The sequence below is a fragment of the Arachis ipaensis genome, chromosome B1 (assembly GCF_059453495.1).
Source record: "Arachis ipaensis isolate K30076 ecotype BB chromosome B1, ASM5945349v1, whole genome shotgun sequence".
Classification (NCBI taxonomy): domain Eukaryota; kingdom Viridiplantae; phylum Streptophyta; class Magnoliopsida; order Fabales; family Fabaceae; genus Arachis; species Arachis ipaensis.
In genome coordinates this window covers 139,152,567-139,159,132 of record NC_142436.1, presented here as the reverse complement: position 1 = coordinate 139,159,132, position 6,566 = coordinate 139,152,567, and the positions used below count along the sequence as shown (strand labels likewise).

Sequence of the window (6,566 nt, the reverse complement as noted above, 5' to 3'; positions counted from 1 at the left end):
ACACCAATGTCCCCAAGAACCCGCTCAATAGGCCCGCTGCCTGACCAACTTGTTGCAACTCTCTGTTATGGTTTAGCACGATCTTCTTTCCAGGAGGAAGTGCTAATGCCTCCTTAACAATCAGCTCCATACAATAAGTCACACCATTTTCTAACAGAGGGAATAAAATTTAAATGTTAGTTTACTCAGCAAATTAGAATGCACAGAGAAGAGTAATTACACTTTCTAAGAAACGAGCATCAAAAGAATACCTATGACATCAACAACCCAATAATCGGTGTCCTTTTTTTGCCGTTGGCATTGCCTTGGCGTTCAACTTCATGTGCAGCAAATAAGTCGTCCACATGGTCATCGAATGACTCGACCTCATCCGCCTCCGGGTCATAGTCTTCATCTTCTGAATGGTCGTCTACAACTTCATGTAAATCCGGATGCTTTTTATTTGTCGCAGGAGCTCGAGCGTCCCCAATGTCACTTGACGGATCCAGCCGTGCTTCATTGCGTGGTGGTCTAAACAGTATAGCGTTAACCCAGGATTGTCGAGCACCATTGCCGGAATGCGGAGGTGGAGGCGCTCTAGCACGTCGCTGTGCACTAGAAGTATTTGCACCCGTATCATGTGTTCCATCCGTGTGCTAAAATCAAAGTAGTTAGTACATCAACCAATTTTTTTCAGTATTCCCACAAATTATATTGAATAAAAGTCTATCCTAAAAGGCAAATGAACATTTGATCTAAGTTGTGCATTAAATAACTCACTGGAGTAGCGTGTGTTTGACTATCAGGGGCAGCTATAGGTCCGACTGCGGTACTAACGGTGTACCGAGGTTTCCTTGGCATTTGACTATTCCTTTACACAACACAAGGTCATTAGACAATTAGCAAGATAACAACAATGTAAAACTCAATAGTGCACAATGATTATATTAATTACATGAATCAAGTTTCAAACAATATAGTGCACTATTTAATAATTTTAATGTCTGAATAGTAATAAATACATGAAATTAATTAATCAAAAAAAGCTCTGGTATCAACTTTTAAAGGTGCTAATATATGAGACAAACTTGGTGGTGTTAAAGATGACATGACAAAAATTTTTTATTCCCAAAAAATAAGTCTCCAAGTGATGTGAGAAATTAATGAAACTGCGACCTTGATTAAATCAAAGCAAAGCGAGCATTACAGTTGTTGGTATATAGAATCATACGACCTTTAAACATCTATCGCATTAAATTTTCCCTAAACAAGTCATGTCCAGTTTTGAGGCCTTAATCCAAAGATTGGGGGTAAGAGTCAGTGAATATTGATAGTTATTCAACCTTTATATAGCAACAATTTTTAGAAGTAAATCTAATTAATTTTGTAAATATTTGGTAGCGTAGTAACTGGGCTATCTTGCAAGTAAAGTAGCAGATCATCAAGAACGAAAGGGAGAAAAATTAAGTATCAACACATGTGAGGCATTGCAATTTCAGCTTCAGACAACAAAATTACTACAATATTAAGTCAAATATATACATGCATGAGATCTCAAATATTTTAACACTAAAGACACTAAAGCAGGAATGTTGAATGACTCATTATTAATTTCATTACATATTATATATACAGGGATTATTTCTTCCTTCCTACCATACTACGTACCTTTATGGCCTGTGGGATAAAGTTCACATTCAAGTTCGGATGAGAGCTCCTAAAATCAACAGCCTGCAAATCAAATAGACACTCAATAATTGATGTGTTTCTATTTTGAATCAATATTTGATAGTTGTTTTTTTAAAATAAAACCTTTTAGATAAGAATAAATTCGAGAATATATTATTATAAATTAACAATATAAACTAGTCTTACTTATACTCTGCCTTAGCTTATATATGCATATGCTTGAGTTCTATTCCTCTTATGATCAAGCTTCTGACGTATAACTATATATATATATATATTACATTAAATCCAAAACCTTATATCAATATAATATTATGTTTTATTAAAATAACTCAAGTAAACAAATAATCTCAAGTAAACAAATAAAATTAAAATAGCTGTTTAGGCAGAGCCAAAAAATTTATTGTTTCTTTCGCAATATCAACTGTTATAGAACAGGAAATGTGTACACAGAAAGTGAAACTTGCATTTTTTAATTCTAAGAAGTTTTAGGTAAAAACCAATAAAGTGGGTGAGTATGTAAAAATGGCAAAAAACCAAAACCCTTTTTGTTGCAGCAGCTCAACTAAAGTGAGTTTAGTTTTGCAAAAATTTTATTCGTAAGTGAGAACTTAATAATTTTGAAAGCTGTTTTTTGTTGATATTTTGCATAGTCTACCACTTTTTGAACCTCAAATAAGATTCAATAAAGAAAAAGAAGTTAATTGTTGAACTTAATTTATACATAAATTCAAGGATTAAGAAATTTGTGAGAAATTATGTTAAAAAACGGTTGTCATTCACTACTGAAGATCTTAAATAAAGATTAATTTACACCCTCATAGTCCCTTGCTAATTTAGGGGTGGGCATGGTTTGGATTTTCAAAAATTCGAACTGCATGCACTTCAGAACCAATTTTATGGTTCATGAAGCCAAACTATAACCGGATTAAAAAGAGAAACCGGTTCTAAACTGGTCTGAAAAAATAAAACTAATTTTAAACCGGTTTTAATATTTAAATCCGGTTTTATATATAAACCGGTTTTAAATCCAGTTTTTTAATATCCAAATTTAAAATCGGGTTATAAATCTGGTTTTTTAACCAAAAATTCGGTTTTAAAACAAGTTTTTAGAAATCCATTTCCAAACCAGATTTTTTAACCAAAAATCCAGTTTTAAAACCAGTTTTTAGAAATTCTGATTTTCAAACCATAATTTTTAAAAAGTAAAATTAATACTATAGCCTTTTTAAACTATCTAACTTCATTACAACTAGGTTTTGGTTCTTTATAAATCTAATGACAACAGCTAATCTAAATAACATCTAAGCATTAATTCGTCACATGAACAAGAGGGATAAACCATACACTTTTCTGCACATATTAAGAATTAATTCATGTGTGTTTGACTATGCAAAGGAATCGATTACTACTGTGTATTATATTTTAATGTCATATGATAATATATACATTGTGTTAGAGATAGGTTCAAACTGAAAGGAAAAAGCTACTATATAGAGAAGTACAAACGCAATAATTTGGTTACTGTTAACCCTCTTGTCCAAACCAAAGGAACAAGCAAATCCAACAAAAGAAAAACGAAGCTTATAATTGGCTTATAATTTTTATGTGGAGAAAATTTAAAAAACAAAAAAGTAGATCAACATAAACAAAATGAATAGCAAAATTTCAGAGCTCAAGCTCAACAAAAAGCAGCAAAGGACTTAAACAAAAAAGGAGAAGAAATTAATTACCAAGAACAATCCAATTTTGGAGTCAATGGATGAATGAATAACAATAATAAAATCATATCTTATTCTTAAAGTATAAAAACATAATCACAGATTAGTGGTTGGAGACAGAACTAAGAATGAAAATCATTTAATCAAAATACAACTCAAACTCACAAATCCCAGCAGCAATATCTCAACAATATCTCAGATATCCGAACAAATTGCAATTCAAACTCAAGAATAGCATTATAGCATGATGAAAATAAGGCAAAACAGCAATTCGTACTATGAGATGTGTTTGGACTTCAGATTGAGCTGATTTATGTCGTGCAAATATATATATATATATATATATATATATATATATATATATATATATATATATATATATATATATATATATATATATATATATATATATAAACTCAGTTCAGTTAAGACTTAAGAGAGAGAGAGAGAGAGAGAGAGAGAGGACATAGGAGGGTAGAATAATGATTTCATATTTTACTATGAGATGATGCTGAAGCTGATGCATGTGGTGGATCCATGATTGCTTTGTAAAATTTATTTATTGATTATTAATTTGGGATCCTTCTCTCAGTCTCCCTCAACACACGAAGAAGAATCTCTTATCCTCTCTTATATCCCCTTTTTTTCTGAGCCCTATTCATGACTTCAATTCGATCCAATTCAATTCCGTTCCTTCTTTTCACTCTCAAATCTCAATTCGTCTTTTCACTTTCCACCTTGATCTGACCAGACATGTACTAATAATACACATATAATTAATTTCCCCTTCTGAATTCAAAAACCTATTTAACCTGATTCTTCATTCTTCTTGCGTTGATCGGTGACTGGATCATTGTCTGATCCTAAAGCTTCACACTTCAGACTTCGAGTTCGAGGTGCGTTTTGCTTTTAAATTTAATTAATAATCATTCAACATGCTTATAAAGGGGTTATGCAAGTTTTAGATCATGATGGCAAATAGGTTTGTGAATTTTTTGGTGAAGGTTGTGAGAATATATATATTATAAAGGCAGAATTGGTTCTTTGAATCTGAAGGGACCGGTTGTGATCCCCACTATTTGTGCCAAAGTAGCAGGGCTCTGCAGTGTTCCTTTAATTGGACCAATGAAGGCTAAGTGTATTCGAACTGAATTTTGGGGACTCAGGTGTAGCAGAGATAAGGCCACTGTTCTTTCTTTTCCATATAAATATGCGAAAGTGCAAGAGCAAGACTGTGCATTGCAGTTTCAACTCACCTTCAAATGGGAGCGGAAGTACGGCTGAGAATTTTGATGAAAATGATGAAGATTATGTTAACTCTAGCGTGGTTGAAACTGGTATGTTCAGCTTAGCTGATTCAATATATGATGATGCGTTGTATGGTCAAACATTGTTTCTTGTTTTGCTTTTGTGAAATAGATTAGTTCTGTGAATTTTGTGTGTAGTTGAGGTGAGGAATGGAGCAGATGTTAATATGGATTTTGGATTGGTTTGTTGCAGTTTAAAGAGCTTGCCCAGGCTTATGAGGTTCTGAGTGAAACTGAAAAGTGTGAGATTTATGATCAGTATGGTGAGGATGCTCTCAAAGAAGGAATGGGTGGCGGCCACGACCCATTTGATATCTTCCAGTCTTTCTTTGGTGGGAGTCCTTTTGGAGGCAGTATGTTATAATCAGATGTTTATACAGTTTTGGGAAATTTTTATTGGTTGTGTTAATTTTGTATTTTGATTGGGTTTTGAGAGATTTGTTGATGGCTTCTTTGAACAGGTGGTATTAGCAGAGGGAGGAGGTAGAAAAGGGGAGACGATGTGGTTCATCCCCTCAAGGTCTCGCTTGGAGACCTATACCTCGGAACATCTAAGAAGCTCTCGCTCTCTCACAATGTACTTTGCTCAAAGTGCAATGGGTAAGTATAATCATATCAAAATTTCAAGTTATTGGTACTCTATTATGATGTGATTGATTGTATGTACACTGGTTTCTTACGTTTGTGTGGTTGTTTGTGTTATTGAACTTTGCAGCAAAGAGTACAAGTCTGGAAATTCTACAAAGTGTGCTGGTTGCCAAGGAACTGGTATGAAGGTTTCCATCAGGCACCTTGGTCCCTCTATTGTTCAGCAAATGCAGCATCCTTGCAGTGAATGTAAGGGTACTGGCGAAACCATCAGTGACAGGGACCGTTGCCCACAGTGCAAAGGAAAGAAGGTTGTGCAAGAGAAGAAGGTTCTTGAGGTCCATGTGGATTAATAGGATTAAACAATCTCATTAGTTCCAGCAACAATTTCAGCAACTTTTCAACAAAGTAGTAAATTTCTACACAAGAATTTCAGCAATTTTTCAATAAAGTAGTAAATTTTAAAGCAATTTATTAGTATGACTCAGATTATCTACCTAATACCTGACTCAACACAAATAAACAAAGAACTAAAATAAAATAAAAAACAGTAAGAGATACTTAATAATGAGTCTAAGTATATGTAATGAAAACTTTGTTAAGATGATTCAACAAACTTGGAAAAGCTAACTGAATTCAATTCATCTTCACGTTCAAGTTACATGCTTATCTTTGTTATTTGGAACTATGTTGCAGGAACAACAAAAACAAATGCGAAAGCAAAAGAAAATCTGTTACATAGGAGAAATCATCATCAACCTAAGCATGAAATGCAGAAAGATAGACACTACAGGAATTAAATACATATGAATGAACAAAAGGAAAAATGAAGTAAAATACATTCACCTTAGGTGACTGAGCAGAAAATATAGAGCCAAAAACCACTGTTTCAGAATCACTTCAACCCTTTAACTTAATTTAAGAGCCTTCTTCTCAATGATTAAGAAGACATGATTACTGTGCAGAGGAGTAAGCTCAGTATTCGTGAAAAGATTATACGAAATCAGAATTATAAAGTGGCTCAGGGTGAAGGATGCGCAGAGTATGTTAACAAGACGGGAGAAAGTGATTGCTAAAATATTGGGTGATTTTTTGAAATCCTAACAACTTCATCTCAATCAGATTTTCGCCGTTTCCTTAACTACCTTATTTGATTTCAAATTTAAAATTTTAATTTATAGGATTTGAGTAACCCATTTCTACTTCTAATAAATTTAACCTTTTATATAATTAATTTATCCTTTTAATTAATTATTTGTATCTGAACAAATGCCTTCTGTTA

At 33.2% G+C, this 6,566-nt stretch overlaps 1 pseudogene; it reads left to right on the top strand.

Annotated features, from left to right (window-relative positions):
* The first annotated feature begins 4,599 nt into the window (after positions 1 to 4,599).
* On the top strand, positions 4,600 to 5,637 carry LOC107613316 (dnaJ protein homolog ANJ1-like; annotated as a pseudogene).
* Positions 5,638 to 6,566: the final 929 nt, after the last annotated feature.